The sequence below is a fragment of the Sceloporus occidentalis genome, unplaced genomic scaffold, assembly GCF_023333645.1.
Source record: "Sceloporus occidentalis isolate IW3139 unplaced genomic scaffold, rSceOcc1.0.p SCAF_6, whole genome shotgun sequence".
NCBI lineage: Eukaryota > Metazoa > Chordata > Lepidosauria > Squamata > Phrynosomatidae > Sceloporus > Sceloporus occidentalis.
In genome coordinates this window covers 97,939,406-97,963,816 of record NW_028316986.1, presented here as the reverse complement: position 1 = coordinate 97,963,816, position 24,411 = coordinate 97,939,406, and the positions used below count along the sequence as shown (strand labels likewise).

The 24,411-nt window shown below is 40.5% G+C and overlaps 1 protein-coding gene across 3 annotated transcripts in view; it reads left to right on the top strand.

The window, feature by feature from the left end:
- PKIB (cAMP-dependent protein kinase inhibitor beta) overlaps positions 1-24,411 on the top strand; it is a 68,559-nt gene that overhangs the window by 18,223 nt on the left and 25,925 nt on the right. The window contains exon 1 of one of the 3 annotated variants that reach the window (XM_089530476.1): positions 22,561-22,745. The exons of the other annotated variants lie outside the window; for them this stretch is intronic. The gene's annotated coding sequence lies outside the window, so the exon portion shown is untranslated. Of the gene's footprint in view, positions 1-22,560; positions 22,746-24,411 lie in introns of those variants that run through there. 3 annotated transcript variants of the gene reach the window in all.

The window sequence follows — 24,411 nt, the reverse complement described above, 5'->3', positions numbered from 1 at the left end:
ACCAAAATGGTGAAAGGTCTGGAAGCCATGCCCTATGAGGAGCAGCTTAGCCTAATGAAAAGAAGGTTAAAAGGAGACATGATAGTCATGTTTAAATATTTGAAAGGATGTCATATTGAAGAAGGAACAGGCTTGTTTTCCACGTCTCCAGATACTATGACAAGGAGCAATGAATTCAAACTGCAGGAAAAGAGATTCCACTTAAATCTCAGGAGAAACTTCCTGGTGATCAGGGGTGTTTGACAGTGGAATATGCTGCCTTGGAATCTCCTTCTTTGGAGGTTTTTAAACAGAGGATGATTGTTCCTCTGTTAGGAGTGTTTGATTGGGTATTTCTGCATGGCAGAGGGTTGGACTGGATGGCCCTAGTGGTGTTTTCCACCTCTATGATTCCAGGATTCTGTAGCAAAATCAGTATTCAGTGATACTTTGATTTTCTCTTTTTTCATCAGCTTTCTGCCCTCCCCCCCCCGCAAACAATTGCTTTCTGTGTCTTTTTGAAAATATGGAGATGTCTAATTTCAGAATATTTAATAAATTTCCATATATAATGTTTTTCCTGCATCTCAGAAATTGCTGACTACCTGCAGTACCAGTTTATACCTTTGTTTCCAATAAAAGTCAAATTTAAAAGTAAATTCAATCAGTAAATTTGTAATTATTGTCTAAATGAGCTATATTTTTTCCAGTTAATATGCCCAAAATGTGGTAATTTTATGAGAAGATCAGATTCTATTGCATAATAATATGCAAAATTCCTAAAGTAAAAAAAAGTGAAGTCAGATCTGTAAAGGGTCCTTTAAAATATTTTCATGTTTGTGAATCTCAGTTTTTCCCCTAAACAAACAATGAAGTGGGGAATTACTATTATTGTCATTACTTTAATTGACATATGGGAATTATGATATGGGGGTAACATTAATACAAAAAATGTTTTACTAAGAATTATGTATGGTCTGGTATGGGAAGCGGGCCATGGGTTGACACCATGAGTTACGGTCATTGGTTGACATACCAGCCTACTAAGAAAAGATGCATCAAGATTGGGAGAATGATTAAGTCCCATAGTAGTCACAATAATCCATCCACTTTTTTTCTGATCATCCCAGGCAAAGTTTGTGCTGTTCCCTTGAAGAAAAATATAACAAGTTGCCCCTCCTATATAAGGTAGCTAAAATCACGTAAGGATAGGAGTAAATTTGTATGTAAAATTATTGCTGTGTGAGCTTCAGTTTTTATACAGTTGACCCTTCTTATCCACAGATTTTTTTATACACAAATTCAAGCATCCACGGCTTGAAAATATCCCAAAAAAGTATAAATTCCAATTATCAAATCTTGATTTTCCCATTTTATATAAGGGACACCATTTTGATATGCCATTGTATTTAGTGGGACTTGAGCATCCACAGATTTTGTTATTTACAGGGTTCCTGGAACCAAACCCCAGCGGATAACGAGGGCCCACTGTACTCGGATACCAGGACTGAGCATGTATTTAGAGGCACCTTTTTCTGCCATTCTCTGTCCACCTTGAGCCATTAGTTAACTGTGCTATATAGTGTATTCTGTTTGCATGTCAGTGCTGAACAACCTGGGGGTGATGGGCCCACATTTGTGTACATGGGCAGGTGAGTATGCTTCCTAGTCTTCCTCTTATGCCTCCCCTCTGGCTCCATCAGCTGGGAAATTTACTAAGAATTCTATATTGTGTGGTATGGGACCACCACTCCGCTTCTTTAATTCTTTGGAGGCTTCCCTATGACTCGGGTTAGCCCCTCTTTTTCTAAGCCCTGGTCTTGTCCAATAGCCTTCGGCTGCCCACACTGCTGTTCCTATTTTGTTAACATTTTTGTTGAAGCACACACAGCTCTGTTTTATGCTAGGCAGAGTGTTCTCATGTAATAGTGAAGTTTATCATCAAAATGAACATAATTTTGATGTAGTTCTTAATGGCAATAGTAGTGACACAAACAATTTGCAAAATTTAAATTACACCTTTCAGTTTTCTCAGCACCGACATGCAGACTGAATACACTGTATAGCACAGCCACATTTAAACTAAGTAAGGCGGTTTACAGACCACCCTTTTGGGGCGGCCTGTTCCCGCCCCTTTCCCAGCTGGATCGGGGCCTCAGCTGCCACAGCGGCAGCCTCTGAGGCCCCAATCCACTGCTTTCCAGGCCGCGGGGAAGCAGCAAAAGGCCGCTTCCCCACGTCCTGGAAACGGGTGTCCTTGGGGCTAAGACACCCAACTGCGGTGGGGACAAAGAGAAAGGAGCCGCTCGGCCCCTTTCTCATTTGTGTCGCTGGCGCAGCCATGTAAAGGCTGCACCAGCGACAGAAACCTGGAAGGAGCTCCGTTTCGTGCCGCGGAAAGGGCACCCCAGGTGCCCTCACACGGTGCCAGGATGTCACTTCCACACCGCTCCGTTTGGAGGCAGTACGGTCGTGATGTCCCAATGGTGGCGCCCATGTAGAATGGGCGCTGCCATTTTGTACATACTAGGTACGTACCAGGGTTAGGGCATCCGGAAAGGACACCCTTTCCTAACCCTAGTACATACCTAGTACGTACTTTTTGCCTGTCTGTAACGCGGCCAAGTATCTCTTGCCACCTTGATCCAATAGAAGAAGCCTGTGCACTAAGCAAAGAATGATTCAGAGGCCTCCATGGTGCACAACCAACACTGTGATGAAGGCAATGGCCAAGGAGAGACTAAAGCATCCCAGACCAGTTCTACAGACCAACCCTGTCCCCGTGACATAGTCTTTGGCTAACTGAACCTGATGCATACCTTCCATTGGGCATCGTGAGGCCAAGAAAAAGATTGGAACTAAACCCCCGTGGCTACCAAGAGCTCACTATACTTAGAAGATAAATTCCCTGGGTTTTTGTTAATCCTGAAGAAATCACTAAGGCGAGGAAGTTCTGGCAGCTATCCTGATGAAAGAAGCCTCAAAGAGAGGTGCTCACTAGGACTCCATTTTTGCAAGAAAGGAAACCACGATGGCTAGAACTGTCTGCCTAAGGAGATAAAAGCTAACAAGGCTCACTTTCAGCAGGACACGTCTTCACAAGCCAAAACTGGATGCTTTGGGAGAGAGGGCTCAGAAGAACAAACCCTGTATTCTGTATCAAAGTGACTTCAGCAAAGCAAGGGATGTTATTGCTTTCTTTCATGTCCAGAGAGTTTCTGTTGGGACTGAAGTGCTTGATACCATGACCAGCTAGAGTGAAAGTAGCAGAATGATAGGGCACTACAATACTGGGTTTCCATAGCATTTTTAAACAAAGGTACAGCTAAATTAAAATGGGGAAATAATTCAGGCTGAGTGCATGCTTATCTCAAAGAATCCAGACAAAAAGATGAGATATGCCTTCAGTGCTGGTGGACAATAGGCTCAATAGGATGGATTTTTTGGTCAAGGTTGATCAAAATAAGGATATTTTCTGTAGCATTTGCACTTGTATGTTAGGGGACCTTGGCCTGCTGCAGGACAATAGGAAAAATACCTCTTTTGGCAAGATTTATTCATATTATATTGCTTGTTAGATGGTTCTCAGGTGCATTACCTACTGTGAGGAATTTTTAATAGGGGCTCATTGGACTAACTTTTCCAGTTTTTGATGGGCACTCCCTGCATTTGGGTTTGTTTTATTTTTACTGTTCCCTTTGCATCTGGTGATGCCACTGTCATTCCTTCTGTGTTAAGCATGGCACAACTCATAGGATTTCCCAAGCATCAGAGTACATGAGCATCTGCATGCAGACCAATGGAGGGCTGTCAGGCTCTTGTGAGCACAGCAGTCTGGTAAGAAATATTGAAGGAGTCCCAACAGTTCTAAGTTTTCTATTCTCATTTCTGCTCTTTTTTCCTGTTGTGAAGCATAACTGAGGAAAGTGTTTGGCCAGTGTTCATAGAAAATCTAGTGTTCTCAGTTCTTAGCAGGAGGATTGTAAAGTTCCTGATTAGTGATCTGCTTTTTTGAACTCATGCCCCTATAATGAAAGTTCACTGCTGTGTATCAGTATGGGTATTAAGGAAAGACATACCTCAGGCCCAGTACAGACCAGTGTTTTGCCCCAGCCTGGGGCTGAAAGTAGGACTTGGTAGAGCGGAGAATTCGCATGCTCCTGAGTCCTACCGCGTGGTGTGGCTGCCATCTTGGTGTGCTGCCATTTAGACGGGGTGCACACGAGGAGCGTCATGAGGGCATGGTGCAACCCTTATAGCACTCTTGTAATGCCGACAAAAGAAGCTCCTTTTTGAGTCTCTTTTCCTGGCAGGTTGGGGGTATGGTGTCCAGTTGCTGTGTCCCCAATCCTGTGCATCCAGGGGTGGCACAGAGCTGCTCCTTTTGGGCTGTCTGTACAGCCCCTCAGTTACTGTAACAAAGGCTCTGACAAAGGCTGCATCCGCACTGCAGAAATAATCTGGTTTGACACCACTTTAACTGCTGTGGCTCATTACTATGGAATTCCATGAATTGTAGTTTTGTGAGACATTTAGCCTTCTGTGTCAGAGAGCTCTGGGACAGCAACAAACTACAGTCCCCAGAAAACCAGATTATTCCTGCAGTATGGATGTAACCCAAGAAACTCCTTTGTACAAAGTTTTTTTATCTCCTGCCAGCTGCCCCCCCTTTTTTCCCCCTTTCTCTGTCTAGCTAGATATTTTTAGTAGGATTACTATTGGAGGTATATTGGAGGTATAGTGATGGAGAGCTGGAGAAACAGACTTTTAATGTCAGGTTGCAGCAGTTTTTCTTCCGTAAACAATGCAATAAAAGCCTGAGCTGGGTAATGGGATTCCTCTCTAGTTGGTCCTTCTGTAGCTGTGTGTGCCTGCCTACAACAGGCAAGGTAAACAGCAGCTTTCTCCAGAATCCTTTCGAGAGCATATTGAACACCAAAACAGATAGAAAAGGGGGGGGGGGGGGACCAGATAAACCTACCTCATCACCTCCTTATGTCCATGTTAAAAAAAGCATAGATCTGTCTGTTTGGCCATCAAAAGAAACAAAAGAACTAAGACTAACAAAGTCTAACAAAAGGAAAAAAACCCAACCTCATTGTTGAATACATTTTGGAAGAAGCCTTCAAGTGCTCTCTTGAGGGTTCCAAATGTCTGTCTTTACCTATGCAAGGTATATCTGATATAGTTGTTTCATTTCACATGTACATGTTGTTAGTTTTGGATACAAAGTTTGCTGAAACTTGCTTAACCGGTCTTTTTTGTGGTGTAGGAACTTAAATCTATCAATTCCATCTTATTTCTGTCTCTGGTACCAAATTTTCTATTAAAGAGGTAACACCCAGGAACATGTGAAGTACCTTAACTGTAGAGTGGGCCCTTGGTATCCACTGGGGTTTGGTTCCAAGACACCTTCCCCCTCCTCCAGATCTCAAAATCCACAGTTGCTCAAGTCCTATTAAATACAATGGAATAGGAAATGGAGTCCCTTATATAAAATATAAAAATCAAGGTTTGCTTTTTGAAATGTATATATATTTTAAATATTTAGAATATATTTTTTGAATATGTATTGGGATGATCTTATCTAAATTTTGAAGTTGTTTTTAATGTTGTTTTATTTAATTGTCTGGAATTTTATTATGTTCAGTGTATAAAATTCAGATGTTAGTTATTTGATGGAGCATTTTATAATTCTGAATCTCTGTCATTGATTTTACATATTAATTATGCGAATGGCCTTTGGCTTAAGCATTAATAAAATTGATTGATTGATTGATTGTATTTTATTGAATATATATGGATGGTTGAATCCATGGATACAGAATCCATAGATACAGAAGGTCGACTGTTTTAACTGGAGACTTTTTCATTATAATCTCAAAAGCTACTGAGCCTGCATACACAGTGAAGTTACTTGGGAACCTAGTTCAGTGTGAATTGTTAATGCAGGCCCTTTTTTTCTACAGAGGCTTTACCTCAGAGCTGTGAAAAATAAAAATAATAAAAGCACACTTCACATGTTTAATCTTTCTTTAGCCTTAGATACAAGGCATGATCCATGCAAAGGTAAGCATTTACATCTCATTATAAGGAATGGTTGTTCTCTGTTGAAACTGATAGGATTTAAAGTTGCTTCACTTGCCTGCAGTCTACAGTGTGTAATGTTCTGTACAGTTCCTTATCTTGCTAGTCACTTCTGTTTCATAAGAAGTCGGAGTTTTCTTTGTAACTTGCCCTCAGTCTCATTTTCTTTTTTCATCATTGTTGTCTTCAGCAGAAGTACTTATACTGCTTGATGCATTTAGAAATCGAGGTAGAGAACATCACTCTTTCTTAAAACATAGTTGAAATGGTAAGATTTTTGTGGGGGTGTGGTAAGATAGTTTCATAAATCAGTCCATTATTTTTTCTAGATGGCAACTGATTAATGCTTGTTTGTGGAGCCTTTGCCCTAAAGAGCTTTAATAGTGACTGCCAAAAGAAAAAAATGTAATGAAGAATCTACACTGTAATGAGAGCAGGAAAATTGCCTTTTAGCTGCAGCCTTGAGTGACTCTTCTCCCTGTAAAAGTCATTTGTCTTTTATATAAATGTCAAGTATCTTTAAAAATTAGCTTTCAAGATCACAGAGCCCGCTTTTGATGAGGCACAATACAGAATTTAGCAAAAATGTCTTCTCTAGAGGAGGATGGACCTGCGGTTTTCAAAAGCTATTATGTTAAGTTGAGAGTGTCAGCAACAATAACCAAGGAGTGGGAACATCTAAACAGAGAATTAACAAAAATCTATCTTTTTCTTGTACCCTACAGTCTGTGCCTTTTTCATTGCTTGTCTTGTTAGCTAGACTGTAGATGGTTGCTGGCATATTCTTCAACATTTAACATACTGTATAATTGGTTGACAGACCAAAGCCAGAGTACTTACCAATGGTTGTTCTTCATTCTGGAGAGAAGCGACTAATGGGATGTCTTGGGATTCTGTCCTGGGCCTGATATTGTTTAACATCTTTAGAAATTACTTAGATGATGGAATAGGGATGCTTATCAGATTGGCAGATGACACCAAATTTGTGGAGAAGGGTAGTAAATACAGAAGGCAGGATCACAATTCAAAATGGCCTTGGCAGTTTAGAAAACTGGGGCAAAACTAACAAAATGAAATCGAACAGGATAAATGTAAGGTACTACATCTAGGCAGGAAAAATTAAATGTTCAAATATAGGATGTGTAACACCTGCCTTGAAATCAGTACAAGTGACAAAGATTCAGATGCTAAAGATCTGCAAACTACATATGATGAGTCAATAGTGTGAAGCAGTGGCCGAAAAAGCCAATGCAGTTCTAGACTACATCAACCTGAGCATTATGTCCACATCAAGGGAAATAGTAGTGCCGTGCTATTCTGCTTCACCTGGAATAGTGTGTCCAATTCTGGGCACCATAGTTCAAGAAGGATATTGACAAGCTGGATGGAACATGTCCAGAGAAGGGAAACCAAGGCGATCAAAAACTAGAACCCAAGCCTTATGAAGAACAACTGAAGGAGCTGGGTAGCTTGGAGAAGAGACAATTGAAAAGTGACATGTTAACTTTCTTTAAATGTCTCAACAGATGTCATGTAGAAGATGGAACAAGCTTACTTCCTGCTACTCTAGTTATTAGAACATGAACCAGTTGATTCAAAGAAAAGAGATTCCTACTAAACATTAGGAAAAAAAAAACCTTTTCTGTAAGAGCTGCTTGATAATGGAATGGTCTGCCTCAGAGGGTGATGGACTCTTCATCTTAAGAGGTTGTTAAAGAGAGGTTGGATGGTCATCTTTCAGGAGTACTTTAGTTGTGTATTCCTGCATGGCATGGGATTGAACTAAATGGCCTGTGTGGTCCCATCAGAATCTAAGATACTATGATTCTGTTTCACAGATGAAAATGTAATACATGTGGCCAAGCAACAGTAGAAATCAGTCAATATGGCAAACGTTATTAATGAGAAAGAACAGACAAGCTAGGAGAGAGTATATCAGTTTGTATTTGCATAAATGTACTGGGGGGAGGCAAGATTCGGCTTCCTTCTTCTCCCAGTTGAATTAATTGAATGAAAACTACTGTTGCACTTTGAGCTCAATTTGCACCACCTGAAGAAAGCTGAGGACAAAGGGGAAAAGTGGGAGAAGCAGAAAGAAACTGGGACGTTTTAAAAACAGCTGGAAAACTGGGACAACAGGGGATTAATCAGGACTGTCCCTGCCAAACAGAACAGTTGGTGAGCATGTGGGAGAGATCAGAGTTTAGCAAAACTGCTTGTCCACAATAAGCCAAGGTTTCCATAGATCCTCCCCCCCCCCCCCCCCATGATATATGAACTTGGCCTGGAGTGGAGCAATGCGCTTAGCTACTAAAGGTATAGATCTTTTATTTCATAAGCAAGAATTAATAATTTCAGAATTCATCTCCCTACTGGCCAAGAGTGAGAGAGCATTTAAGCAAATTTTAATTTTTGTGCATTTCACTATTTTTGTAAGAAAAATATTTGTGCAAGATACACTATTTCTTATGTTAAAGAACATAATGGCAATGGGGTTGATAACAGCAGGATTTTTTCCCCTTCACAACAGGCTTTTCAGTTTCAAAAGGCCTGAAATGCAAAAAAAGAAAAGAAAAAAAAAAAGCTTGCAACATCTGGCCATTTTCTTTATAGACATACTTCCTCCTTTTGTGAGAACGTTTTGTGAGATTCCTTACTGAATAGCCAACTGAAGCCTTCATCAAACTGCTTTTTAATTGTGGATCTCATTTAGTTTTTCCTTGCCACATCAAATCCTGATGGCATTGTTAAAGATAGGAATAATAGGAACAAACATAGCTAAGTAAATAATGTAACAGCAAAGAGAAAGAAAGAAATGAATCAGTGCTGACTATCCAGTAAGAATTTTCATCATAGCCGTAAAAGCTGCTAATTGTGGTAGTCAGTCCATTACGCAAAACTCTTTGGGGATCTGATGTTGCTGTCAGGATTTGTGCTTACTACGGTGGCTTTCAGGTCAGACCAAAAGCCTTCTTCATACCTATTCACAACTCACACACTAAGCATCACCCTTCAGGTGGAATACAGCGGGGTGGGGGGTGGGGAATAAATATATGGCTGGATCAGTATTTTTTTTTTTTTAAAAAAAAGGTTTAATGGGAGCTTCCAAATCTGACTGAGAATATGGCATTGGGGAAGTGCACATTTCTCCAGGGAAATGTCGTCTTCTTCTACACAGAACTCTGGAATTTGTCCCTCTGGGCAAAAAATACAAGTCAGTAGCCATGAGATACCTGTATGTCTCGCCCAATTTGGCCAATATCTTCAGGGAGTGGGCAGCATTGATTGAGAAAATGATGTAAAGAAAGGTTTTATTTCTCCCCCATTAAACTTTTTTAAAACGCTGCCGCTTTGATAACAGTTGTCTTCATGGCATACCGTGGTTGTGTCCTCGGGTTAAGCACTCTACTGGTTGCGCTTTCTTTTCTATAGCACATAGCTTCTTCCATTGCTCCTCCTTACCACCTGGATTCTCAAATGTGAGAAATGAGTGCCGTCACCTAGGTAAATGTCAGACATGCCTTGGAGTCAAAACCATTGCCAAATAGAATCTTCTGTTGTGGCCTGACTGCCGTTGCTTGTCCTTTCTCTACATCCCAATTCACATTAGACTTGAATGTTTTGGTGTCTATTATGTCTTTAGAAAGAGATAGTAGGTTAATTTTTTTAGAGGTGTGAGTATAGAGATTTGAATAGTGTGGGTTTTTTTAGTCTACAACTCCCTGAATCCTTAACTGACATGGCTGGTACCATACAGGCTAGGGGATTCTGGGAGCTCTAGTATCACAAAGTAGCTTTTCCAAGCTGCTTGGAAGCTTTAAAAGGAGCTATCAACATGCCACAACAAACTCCATCTTCTGTAGAAGCATGGAAGATATTCTCTCTTGCTAAGAATTTCAGGGACCTCTCCTGTGCATCCCTCTCCAATATTTAGATTACTGATGATTGAGCATGCTCCATAGCTACAAAATGATGACTGTCACTCAAAAAACACAGTTGAAGAGGCTTATCATGATACTGAGAGCCACTAAACATTCAGAGAAAGGCAGGTAGAGCATAGCTTTATGGGTTTATTTTGGAATGGCAGTATCCTATCCACCCATTCTTTCCCCTATTCAGGGCAGCATACCAGACATGAGGCAGCCTTGTGATTCTGATGAATTAAACACTCACACCATTTAACTGTTTTCAAATTGAAGCTCCAGAAGCACTTCTACAGGGATAAGTGCAGCTTCCTTAATTATACATCATGGAAAGCTGTCACTCAGCAGACAACCTCACTTAGAAAAGGACTTTGAAAAGCCAGAACTCTTGAACGAAATACATTACAGTGCATTAAGGTGGGGAAGGAATTGTTGTTTAATGGAGAAAAGATGTTTTAATTGCAATGAGAAAAACAACACAGAAAGTGGTGGCCCAGGCCCTTGCTTAGATAATGCCAACTGAGAGCAAAACGATTAGATTAACAAATATATAGTACCCCTACCACCATGTCAGTACCTGTGGTGGTGGGATTGCATGCTCCTGTGAAGCAAGAGCCTCTGTTGCTCACTGGTAGGGTCTCATGTCAGACAGGTTTTTGCTGAGGAGCCAGACTAAATGTGCCAAACAGTTTCCAGGCAGCAGCAGTACTGGAGTGTGACACTGCTGGAAGATCTCTTAGAGACAATGATAGCACCATAGGTGATGCTTGTTAGTACTGTGCAGAAGGAGGCACAGTAGACCCCCATCAAATGTTTTTTACCATACAAATATTAGGATGAAACAATCTAAAATTAAACAAGAGATAGTGCCAGAAGATGAAATTCCCAGGTCGGAAAGCACTTGGTGAACTACTGGGTTACAGCAGAGGACAAGTACAAGTTGCACCATGGCTGATGACACAACTGGACTTAAGGCAAAAAGACGTTCAGTTGTTGATGTGCTCAGAGGTGAAAGGAAAATCCAGAGCAGCACAACACATATTATAGGAACATGGAATGTTAGAAGAATGAATTAAGGGAGGTTAGGCATAGTAAAACAAGAAATGGAACATATAAACTAGTGATGTAAATTGCTCTCATAATTATGGAGCACTGGAGGGGGGGTAGACATGGGTGGTAATAACCTCCATCCTCCAGGTGTGGTTGGACTTTAATTTTGAGGCCCTACAACCAATGGTTATGTAGGGTAATTTATGTTTCCTAAAGCTTTAGCTTTTGATATGGAAACAAAAATATTTAAATATCAAAAATACCAAAGCCAAGCCTGTTAGGGACTGGCTTTAAATTAGCAGAGGAACAGAAATGTGCTCTTGTCTAACTATGAGGCAAAACAGATGGCCCTGAGGAGAGCCAGACTGAGGCCACAGCAAACACAAACCTTGGCCCTAATCCGGCCAGCTTCCGCCCCAAATAGGAGCAAAAAAAGTTGCCCCTTTGCCTTTAGAGCCGGCTTTTTGCCAGGTCTGGGGTGAGTGGCACCTGAATGCCACACCCCCAAGTCACCTGGAAGCTGGCCAGCATGGCTTCTGGGCGACTCGGGGGTGTGACATGTCTAAATAGCATGCCCCCAAGCTGTCTAGAAGCCGGCTTTACCGGGCTGTCTGTTTCGGCCCTGTGCTTCCCTAAGAACGGAGACTGACTCCAAAAACAGCACAAGTAGCTTGTCGTTCAAAACAAAAAAATTACTAATGACTTTAATCTATACTTTGATAAAGGCTTTATCCTAATCTAACTAGTGAATAGTTCAGATAGAGAAAAAGTGTCTATCTTACCATCTTTCCAAAGAACATTGAGAGAGGAGGAAGACAGCTCAGGACAGGAGAAAATCTTGAGAGATAATCAGTGTTGCCAACAAGCCTCGAAGATAATTCCCCAAACATTTGGCCAAAACTCACCAAATTCCCCCCCCCCCAAATATCTCACCAAATACTTATTTCAACTCTCAAAATTACCATTAAAACCAATCACCAAAATCACACCAAAGGCTCTGAAAAGTACCCATTTTGGTGTGAAAGTCACCAGATTGGCACTAGTCCCAAAGGGGGAGTGACCTAAGTCACATGGTCAGTTTGAATGAGAGAGAGGGGGGGGGGGGGAGAATTTGCATGCAGGAATTCCCTATTTAAGGAGGAGGAAAGAGAATGCAAAAATCTTCCAACAGGTTAAGAATATTGGGAGTTGCATCCCAGCCACATCTGAAGAGCCACATGATCCCAACCTCTGTACTACAACAATAGTAGAATTCTCCTTGGTGACATACAGTACCATGTGTGTGTGTTTAGTCAGATGTAAGCCCCACCACACTCAAGAAAGTTTACTTGCAGGTAGACATAGGATTTAGTTGTTCTCTTTCTGCCTCAAGGGCAGGGAATATTTGGCCATCTAGATCTTCTGGCCTGCACTGTTTTTTGGTTTCAAACAGCATGGCCAGAGAGAGGCTGAGAGGCCTAGGAGAAGACATAGGGAAGATCAAAAGTTCCCAGCCATATTCTGTTGAAAGTATAGAAGAGAATCTAGGGCTAAGAAGGAAAGGAAAGGAACTCACAAAGCAATTAAACTTTTCAGATGATCCATTTGTCTCATTCTAGACTTTAATACAGTCAGCCCTCTGTATCCACAGATTCTGCATCCATGGATTTAATATTCATGGCTTGAAAATATTCTGTAAAAAAATAAATTCCAAAAAGTTAATCTTGATTTTGCTATTTTGTATAAGGAAACCATTTTACTATGCCATACTATGAGGACCCACAGAGTTTGGCATCCACAGGTAGTCCTGGTACCAAACTCCAGCAGATATCAAGGGCCAACTGTATAGTTTAGAAATTTCCAGTCATAAAATCTGCCAGCTACCATATGTATTTCAATACAGGGTACCTTCCCAGTGATAGCACACGTATGGTTTAAAAGATTCTGAGTTTTATATGTTATATGTTTAATAATTAATCTTGCAGCATGCAAAATAAGCCTGCATCACCCTGAGCAAAGGAAAAAACACCCTCTGGGAGAGTCAGACATTCTTTCAGTTTGAAGCTTTGCATGTATATCTGTTTCAGAAACTGTTGTGATCCCTGCACATAGTTGTTTCTTGTATGCCTTGAGCTATGCGGATCATTGTGTAGCTACAGTACACAGGCATCTCCTCCTTTGTGCCTCATTCTGCTTTAATGTGTAATATGGTTCAATGTATGCAAACACAATTATGATTCACAGGATCTGATGATGCCTGCCAAATATGATGTATGAATAAGCTAGCTTCACTGTTGTGCTTGTTAATGGCATAATGTGTTCATAGGCTTTTAAAACAAAATCAAAGGGTTCTCTAAGGCAAAACATCAGTTTGTTGTTCCCACACTGCTGACTCTTTAGGTTTTATATCTCCACAGAGAGATGGGGAAAGCTACTTTTGGGACTACAACTCCCAGAATTCCCCAGATGAAGGATTTGGAGAATTATGGTCCAAAAAAGTAACTCTGCCACTCTGCTGACACTCATCATTTCAGATTTAGATTCCCTATTTAGTGAGATGATTTTTTTTAAAGTAGCAGTTGCATAACTATGCTTGTTTGTGGCTTTATTCACAGATTAAGTAGGTTCATGTTGAATAATACCATAAACTGGGGAATTAGTAGTATCACTATCAGTTAGGCAGCTTAAGTGTTAGGCTGACGTGAATGATTTGTAGTAATGTTTGCAGGGTTGATCTGGAACTGTAGTAGAGCTTGTCTTGTTTGCACATCATGTTTGCTATGAACAAACAGTAGTCCTGGTTCAGTAAGATAGCAGCTCATTCTCATCACTTGTATGGATTTGTCTTACAGCAGAATTTGAATCTTATGATTTTAAGATACTTGTTTCCAATGATCTTCTATTTGCATTTAGAAGTGGTCCCATGCTGTTTGGATTGCATTATTGGCCTTTTCAGAACATTGTGATTTGGTCTATAATGAATGTAGTATGATTATTTAATATATTTACTACAAGTCTTTTCAAGGTACTCTGCAAAAAAAAGTCTTAGGATCTGCAACATGAATGATCAAGCCTTGCTGTCTTGATTTGGGATCAATTATAATAGAGAACAAATAATTGTAAAATTGCCTGAAAATGCTTTTTTTTCTTTTCAGTGAAAGATTGCCTCACAATTGCCCTTAAATGCTGTTTCAGACTCCTTCTCCCACAAGAGCCAGAAATCACTTAAAAATGACTGGAAATGAAAATGGTGAAATGGTGCCAGTGATGCTTATGTGGGGCTGGTGCCAATATTGCCTTCTGACCTTAGTGCATGCCCACTCCTGCTTTAGACCATCCACATCTTAGCACAGGTGGAGGTGAGAGCTGCCTATAGAAACAGTGAAGAAATCCAGAATGTGAACATAGCTGTGACTCCCAGAATCCCAGAGGTTGTTATAGGGCTGCATAGCACAGAGTACTTTACAGGCAAAGTAGAAACAAACCATTTCTCTAAATCATGCTATTTTAATAGTGTGGCTCCCAGATGGACAAAGATTCACTACCGAAGCATCCATTTTTAAAGTTATATTCTGATAGCAATACTTCACAGACAGTTTAAAGCCATAGAAGTAGAGAGGTGCAAAACTGAAGGGCTTCCTTCCCCCTTTGTTTATATTAGGGCAATAGAACAACTGCCATCATATCACATTTTGAGAGATCTGAATAATCTGAGAGCTGAGATTCTGGTTAGTTGGAAGGCAGATCAGGGAATAGGGATCCTCCAGCCTGTCTTAGATGGGGTCACACTCCCCCTGAAAACACAGGTTCACAGTTTGGGGGTATTCTTGGACTCAGCTTTGAACCTGGAGGCTCAGGTCTCTGCTGTGACCAGGAGTGCTTTCGCACATTTAAAACTTGTGTGCCAGCTGTGCCCATTCCTTGAGAAGCCAGATCTGGCCACAGTGGTACATACCTTGGTTAGATCCTGTTTGGACTACTGTAATGGGCTCTACATGGGACTGCCTTTGAAAAGTGTTCGGAAAATTCAGCTTGTTTAAAGAGCTGCTGCCAGGCAGTTAACGGGCAGATTACAGAGACCATACAATGCCCCTGCTGAAACAGCTTCATTGGCTGCCAGTTTATTTCTGGGCACAATTCAAGGTGCTGGTTATTACGTATCAAGCCCTATATGGCTCAGGTCCACATTATTTGGCAGATCATTTCTCCTGGTATGAACTGGCCAGGACTCTGGGATCCTTTGGAGAAGCCCATCTCTCTGTCCCAACACCATCACAAACACGGTTGGAGGGGACTCGAGAGAGGGCCTTCTTGGTAGCTGCCCCTGGACTCTGGAACTCCCTGCCCAGGGAAATCAGAATGGCTCCCTCCTTGATGGCCTTCTGCCAGCAGGTGAAGACCTACCTGTTCACACAAGCATTTAAGGAATTGCTATAAGGACAGGCTGGGATGTTGGACCATTTTAAAAATTTGATACAGTTTTTTCTATATATATAGTTTTATCTTTTTAAAATATGTTTTATTCTTTTAATAACTACCTGTTTTAATACTGTAATAATTTAATTCCTTTTTAATGTACTTTTTAAAAAATGTTTTTAATTGTACTGTTTTTAATGCTGTGAAGCTTCTCTGAGTCCCAGTCCTGGGAAAAGTGCGGGATATAAATAAATATAATAATAGTAATAATAATAATAATAACAATAGAAGTCGAAGTATGGAATTCTTGGGGTGGGAAAAGAGTAGAACGAGAAATTGATTCTTTCTTACATTACTACATTAGATTTGCACTTCTTAGTTATACCACAGTGTCTGAGGTTTCTTGCAAGAGATGAGGGGGGGGTTCCCTTTTCAGGACTCTGAGATGCAAGCAAAGCTGAACATATGAAGTGCCCTAATTTCAGTTGCACCAGATTGATGTTGCTAGGCATATCACAATACTTGAGAGTTTTTCAGTGACTTAATAATATATTATCTAGCAAGCAAACACACTGCCACAAAGTGCCTTTTTTCTTCATTTGATATATGACAAAATATTGTCATTTCTCTTTATGTATTTTCTATCTTTTCTAATGAGCTTGCCAACATTACAGGTTCAGAAATATGGCTTTCCCAAAGCAGGCACTTCTTTTTGTTGTCTCAGACCCTGGGAAATCAATAACTTCTTGTTTACCACGTAATTATATTTTTGCTTGTTTCCTCTCTCGTATGTTGCATGGATGGATATAGTACCAATCATAGAATTAAAAGGAGCCTCATGGGCCATTAAGTCCAACCACCTGCTCAGTGCAATATCTCCAGCTAAAGCATCCCAAGCAGGTAGATGTCCAGCCTTTTTTTTTTTAAAGAGAATACTAAGCTGAATAGAAGAATACCAAGTATTCTTTCACTTCCAATCCTTGGCTAAACCTTGGCTAGTGTGTAAAGACATAGTCATGTTAGTCTGGATAGGTACGCAAAGACTTATTATAGCACGTTTGAGACTAACTGAAAGAAAGAAAGAAGTTGGTAGCATAAGCTTTCATAGACTTCCTCAGATGTATAGGTTAACAAAAATAAATAAATAAAACTTAAGCGGTTTACAGTGGTAAAAATGATAGAGCAATATATACAAAATATCCCCCCTTTAAAAAGAATTAAACAATTTAGGATTAAAATTACATACTTAATACATAAAACAGTTAAAACAATAACAGTGGGCAGAATCATTATGTGGGAGAGTCATTACATGGCTGAGTAGTTTATTCTGGCAAGGCCTGCCGGAACAGGTCTGTCTTGACAGCTTTCATGAAGCTGTCTAGGTTGATAATTGGATGTGTTCACAAACAGACCTTTATAAGCAGACACTGTAAATGAATAGCAAAAGAGATGCTAGCCTAGTTCATTCTTAGTGCTTTAACTAATATGGGGTGATGAAACCAGCTGTAGGCAAAGGATGGCCCTCCAAGTGTTGTTGGGCAGCAGTTCTCAGCATTCCTCACCCACAGGCAGTTCTTGCTAGGGCTGGTGGGAGGTGCGTCTATAATCTGGAGGACTGCTTTTGCCCACTTAGCTGTTGTCTGCTTCGGACTCATAACACAGGGTTAGGAAGGCCCCACAGGGCCCAGCACACATGATGTGCCAGTACCCTCCACCATGGATTTCCTCTGTCCAGTATTCAGAGGCTTGTCCCTGATCTCCTTGCACCATCTGTAGTAAGACAAGATGTTTTCTCTGCAGTTGTGGAATTTCCTCCAGGAAGCAATTTGATCCAAACACTGTTGTTTCAGGGTGGGAAGGAAACTTTGTTATTACACACTTCAATCTGCTGTTTATGTGGTGCCATTTCCCTGGTTTTGCTGCTGTAACATGTTTGGTGGGGGTGGGAGTGGGGCTAGGTTGCCATTTTTAAAGGGCTTTATAATCTTTGGTTTTAAAATTTATTGTAATTATCTGTTTTGGGGGGTTTTCAAATGGAATGATAGGGAAGAAATATATTTAATAAATATCTTCCCCTTTTAAGGATAACATTGATTTTCAGTGATGTTTATAAACCTGTGGTTTTTCTACCACTGCTAACAAATGATGAAGCAAAGACTTAACTAAGTTTCCTAATATTTATGCTTGCAAAGTGTTGACAATAAAAGCAGGAAGCCCCTATAATTTTGATAAATACAATTTCTCTTTGATCCAGGTTGTTGCAAGATGCTTATTTTGGCCATTTATCTCAGCTTAGTTTCTTCAGCAGATTAAAAAAGGGTGATACATTGTCAATTACATTCAACAGAATGGTGGGAAACTGTTGCCAGGAAGCTATGATTTAGGAAGTGTTGGTAGTTTGAACAAGGTTTTTATTCATTTGGGTTTTCCAAAAATGATAGTGAGTTAAGGGGAAGAGGTTGTGGCTAAAAAACAAAGAATAAAGGAAACAATTAAGAATATCTCTCATTGACACAAAGCTTGAAGGCTACTTCTTTGGACCACAATTCCCAGAATCCCCCAGCTGTCTCAGGGAACTTGGAAGCTGTAGTCCAAAGTAGTAATTTTTTCAAGCTTGCATAGAAGCATATTTGTGCCAGAATTCACCACAGTGTTGTTTGTTCACATGATGCTATTTCAAACATGGTAGTTAAAAAATGTGGGGCCAACAGGTCAAATGACAGGTTGCAAAGCTTGTCATCAGCTGTTAAGAAGGGAGCCAGTTAGTATCTTGCTATCAAAGGCAAGGATGTGAAGTGGCAACTGCTGAGCCAAGGAAACCTTGGCTCAAAACTGCCATCATCCTTGTGTGACCTTGGGCCAGTAACTAGCCTTCGGGCTAATCTACCAGTCAGGGATATGTGTCAGGATAAACTTGAGTATGCTACTCTGAGCTTCTTGGAGAATGAGGATATAAATAACTCTGCTCAGTTTCTGATAAGAGCATGGATGATGTCAAGTGAATGGAGGTTCTATTCATTCTTTTGAATGAGAGGATAAATAATACAGTTCCCAAGTGCTCATATGTATATGATGCTGAGTGTCTGAACTGTGGTGAATAGAGAATATCATGTTGTCATCCCTTTGGCCTTCAGTGATACCAGGCTGAGTCATTTTTGTAGAGTTGACCTTGTAGATTTCTGTAGCATAACAAATTGAACTGCTTGTGTGAAGCAGGTGGTGTTTATATCAAGAATAGGCATGATATTCAGATGCCTATGTTTAATTGCTCCCCCACTGGAATAATACAGCAGACCGAGTGTTGGGAGGTGAAATGATTTATTACCCATGGATTCACAGGGAGTCAGAAATGCTAAATATGGTGGTTCACAAATGTTATGGAATGCTGAGTGAGAAACTGTGCAGGTGTGGTGATTTGCAAAAATGTTCATTTCTGATACAGAGACTCCCACAAAGGGATGCATATTTGTGGGGCAGCAGTTGGGTCTAAAGGTGAGAGATTCCCCTGTTGCTAGCAAATACGCTGATGCATTCGTTGATCCATTCTTTTATCATAATGTGCTGAACAATAAATATCTTGAAGTATTGACCCTGAAATGATGTTCAGGGAGCAGATTGAGGGCACTATGAATTGTTATCACTCACTCAAGCCATTGAAGAGGCTTTGAATGTGTGTATACGGGGAACAGATGGAGGGCTTTGAATGTGTTTCTGAAATAGGACCATGTTGGCACTCAAATCAAACAGCAGTTTTAATGCCACCTTTACTAAGGAACAGAAACACCCAGAGCTTCATAACTTAGGCACTTTCCAGACTGCCCAAAAGGGTGGTCTGCAAAGCGCCCTCATTTGCTGCGTGGAAGAGCCTCAGCGGCTAAACCGCGCAACTCCTCCGAGCAGCAAAAAGAAGCCACAAAAAGTGGCTTCTTTTTGTAGCGCGGTAATGACGCCGCAAGGCGCCAATGGCACACTTGCAGCATCATTACCGCACTGCGACGTGTGGACGCTAAGCGTCCGCTACGTCAAGGTGGCGGCACCCATGTAGAATGGGCGCTGCCATTTTGTACGTGCTCGGCACGTACTAGGGTTGGGGGTATCCGGAAAGGACGCCCCTTTCTAACCCTAGTACGTGCCACACATGTACTTTTGATCCGTGTGGAACGGGCCATAGATACCATTTAGCCCTTACCATCTTGAAGTGTTTCCCCTCCTTGTTCATCTTGATACACATTGTTTGCCCTTACCAACTCTAGTGGTCTTCTTCTCTGGTCACCCATCCACCTTCCCCAGTAGTCTTTTATTCCATGGATCTAAGTGCCCTTTGACTCCTGCTATACATTTAGTCATTTATTTATCAGTTTATATGCACCTCTCTCCCAAAAACAATGAAAAGCTTTCCTTTTGCTCTTTCTCTTCATTGCCCAGTCACTTCTTTTCCTTTCTCCCTGGTCATCCTTTTCTTCTGCCTTGTTTTGTGTTCCACTTTTCCCTTTTGTTCATTTGTTTCTACCCTCTTAACAGACAGTAGGACTTCCTTACTTATTGTTTTTTTAGAGTTTGGGGACCCTTTGGGAAAAGCGTGTTGTTTTTCCAGCTGTTTCAATGGTCCATATGTGAAACATCCTAGAAGCTCCCTAGATTAGGGATGTGACTCCTCAGCTATTTCTTCCTTACATTGGCCCCATTCCCACTTATATTTAAACTGGTTTGCAACTCGTCTTTGCTCCGTGTTGGTGAATCAGTTCCGAAAGGTCCATTGTTCCCACTGTGAAAGTGGATCTTTTCATTATCCCCTTGTAATTGCTTCTTTTTTGGCATGATTGTCATCCTCACTAGTTTGCGCCACTTCAAAATGCATGTCAATCATCTCCACATCATCAATGATCTACAGCGCTTTATAAATAAAGTATAATAATAATAATAATAATAATAAGAAGAAGAAGAAGAAGAAGAAGAAGAGGAGGAGGAGGAGGAAGAAGCAGCAGCAGCCACCCAGCTTGGAACCTGTATTTTTTTTAAAAAAAAGATGATAGAAGATTCAATTCATTGGTTTTGCAACTACATGCCTCACTGAGCTGCTGGTCACCTGGCTTGACACCCAAGTAATTACAAGTAGTTGCAAAATCAATGAATTGAATCTTCCTATCAATTTTTTTTAAAAAAATCATGCGCCCATAAGTCACCCCACAAGCACAAAGGCAGCATTGAGGGGGGGAATGGTAGATCTACCAAAAACTGAGGAGGGATAGTAAACACCCCTCTGCCATTAATCCCTCCCCTCCAGAATGATGCAATTCAGATCAGCTGTTCCCACTTGTTGAACATGCTTCAGAATCTATTTTTTCAAAATAACTACCAAAGAACTAGTGTCAGAAAAGAGCAGGTTTTTTGCATTTGTCTTGCTTCATCATGAATGAAACTGATCACAGTAGGATTGGAACCGGTTTCAAATGGGAACGACGGTCATATAACCCAATCAGCAATTCGCTTTAAATCGTAGTTGGAACGCGGCCATTGTGAGATAAATAATTCACATAATTTTTTCCTGCTGTAGAAGAAAGTGAACATTTCCCCACAGAATTCTCCCCGTATTCAAAATTCCCAGAGATCTGCCCCTCCTAAATATCAGCAGGAAAAATGACTGGGAGAGGAAGACAGGGAGAAAATGGAGGCAAGAATGAGAGGAGAGAACAAAAAACATTTTAAAAAAGTGAAAAGTGAATGTACAGACTGTTTGCATCCTGGCTTTGCCTGCTGTGTTTTTACCAAGAACAAGATTAAAAATAAAATAAAAACTCTTTTGCTTTGGGTACAATTCTTTGCTCAGCCATGGAAACCAACTCGGTGGCCATGGGTGAATCACGCACTCTCAACCCCAGAAAACCCTGTGATAGGTTCACCTGGGGTCACCATGAATGGGAAACAACTTGAAGACACACAACAAATTCACAGTATTCTGGAGTGTATACTCCATTACATCCCTAAGTCATTTAAAGGTTAGGTGGTATCAGGTGCAAAACACAAAATGATTGCAGAGTTGCTATGGTGACTTCTCTCTTCAGTAAGATGACAGAAGTAAATCTGTACTAGAAAAACATCTGAACCCAGAATAACTAGTAAGTAAACAAGTACTCCATATTACCTGGTCTACCCTTTTAAAATAATTACATTTTTGTTTTTGTTTTTTTCCAGAAAGGCTTAGATTATATTCATGACTTCAGTCACCTGAAGAAAGTTGGAGGGGAATTAGGTTATTTTAGCTGTTTTATGATGAATTTGGGCCATATTGACAGATTATCTAAGTCCCTATCATGCTGCACAATTACAGCACTTTGATTCCACTTTAACTGCCATGGCTGCATCCTGTGAAATCGATGGCTGCATCCACACTGCAGAAATAATCTGGTTTTACACCACTTAAACAGCCATGGTTCAGAGCCATGAAATTCTGGGAACTGTGGTTGGTTGTGGCACTAACGTTGTGGGGAAGAACCCATTTATCTTTTACATGAAATGAGGAATAATTTAAGTTTAGGATATGTAATTATGGATGTCAGACTGGGAACTAGAACTTGGAATATTATTTTTAAAAGAAATTCATTTCTCATTGCCCTGATGAAAAAGTTATTGATCTATTACTTATTTCTTTTTGCTCAAACCTAACACACTGTTACTTGTTGGTAACACATTACTTTTTAATTGTTTTTGCTTGCTTACTTTTTCAAAAGTACAAAAAAATATAAATATGCACCCAAATGATCCCCCCCAAATTAAAGTTTTAGAAGTAATGAGTAATTGGTTCTTGTTACACTGAAAATATAAATAATAATAAATAAATAAAAGCTTTATTTTTACCCCAGCCTTCTGCCAAAGACAAAATATGACTTTGTTACAAGTCATTAAATGACTTAAAAGAAGAATGACTTGCCTTTTATTGTTCCAGAAAGTAACATGTTACCAGTGGTTGTTACAAGATGATTGATATACATAGTATCTAGAAGCCGGGGGGGGGGGGTATTGTGTATATTGTTGTACTATTTTAATGATGTGGGCCACTTTGATTGTCTTAACAAACAGTGGGATATAAATAAAAGTTTAATTTTTTTATTTATAAACCAAACAAAAACTAAACAAGCAATAACAACATTTTTCACTTTGGTTGGCTAGCTGGAGACGTGAAGCTGCATAAACACCAAGAATGTCCAGCAAAGGTGAACGTAGTCTGTATGTATGTGCCTTCAAGTCACCTGCTGAAATTTCATAGTAAAAGATGTCACTTTACTGTTCCTGTGACAAGTGCAATGGACAAGTGTAAGCTTACTTGAACAAAAGCTAATTATTTTATCTTTAAAAAGTACTAAATAAAGATGCAACTTGTTTCTTTGTTTTGAAGCTCACTAAGGAAGATGCTTGCTTCATTGTGTATGTATGTGCCTTTTTGTACATTTGTACATTTGTAATGAATTGAAGAATATTTTAGATCAGTGTATTGTAATGGAACTGGCTCCTAGACTAGCTTTTCTGTCTCTGGCCCAGCACACAGGATAAATTATTTAAAGTGCAAAGATGCCCTCTCTAAAGCCACAGTTTTAACTGTAGATGCCATACTAATAGGTAAAGACATCTTTCCTTCAGTTTCTTTCAGTTAAATGTTAATGGGAACCACATGAGTGCAACAGAAAGGATTCTGCATAATGCATTTTTGTAGAGCAAGAAAATTCCTTGTGTGACTTAAAACATTCAAGGAAAGAGGGAAACAACAAATGATATTTACAAATGATTGGAATAACTGCAACAGGGGTGTGTCTCAGTGAGCCTGATTCGGACTGTGGGATCAATTGATGGTATTCAGGTTGGTTGTGAAACTTTGACCCAGCGAGACACAAATCATGGGGGACAGGGAGGTCCAGGTGCCACACATAAGATCTGAAGATCCTAGGTGGGGCCTCCCACTCCTGATACTTTCACTAACCAAGAAAAAGGTTGGCTGAGAAAAGTTGGGGAGGGTACAATATTTAACACTGGGGGCAATGGATCAAAAAAAGAGATATGTGAGGAAGTCACATGTAATGGAGAAAGTGGCTGACAGTAAAAAGAAGGATCCAGGATGTAGGGACCACAAGATTTCTCGCATCTACCATCTCGATCAGCATTAGGCAATGGCTGAGGGCTAGAGGCCACATTGACCTCCAGGAGATTTTGGAGGGCTGCACACCTGCTAGTTTGTCCTGCAAACAAGTTTTTTGTTTTTGTTTTTTGTTTGTTTGTTTTGCCTCTAGCCTCTGCTAATTCCTTTTAAAGAGTGGAGGGAAAATTTTGCCATATTTTTGGGCTATTTCAGGACCAGGCGCCCCCCCTTCCCCCCCCCCCAAACAAAGTGATCTTGAGAATCCAGGTTGCTTCCATATTTTTAACAGTTGCTGTAGTTTATTTGACTTGTCTAGTTGTCTCGAAATAAATACAGTTGGCCCTTGGAACTCGTGGGGGATCCGTTCCGGACCTCCCCCCCACACACACACGAGTTCCAGAACTCACATGTATTCGAGCCTGATAGGCTTGAATGGGGTGCGTGCATGTGGGACACATGCCATGGGCTCATACCCCATTGACATTAATGGTGGTTGCCTTTCCGTGGATTTTCAAGTCCATGGATCTCAAGTCCACAGACTTGGCAGGGCGACTGTAATTGCATTCTTCCAAGGAGTTTTGAGTGCACACACACACACACACCACTCTATGAGTAGGTTCAAGCAAATGCCAGTTATTGATCCAAAATCATCCAGTGACATTCCTGGCCACTCACATGAACCCAAGTTTCCCTAGTGAAAAAGTTAACAGCATGCATTTAGTTAGCTCTAGGTTTTAGACATATATACACTCTATGCTTGCAGTTTTTCTGTTAGATCTGCCAGCTTGAGACTGGTGCAAAAGACATGAACTGCAGCTTAGGAAATCCAACATTCGCAAAAAGGCAATG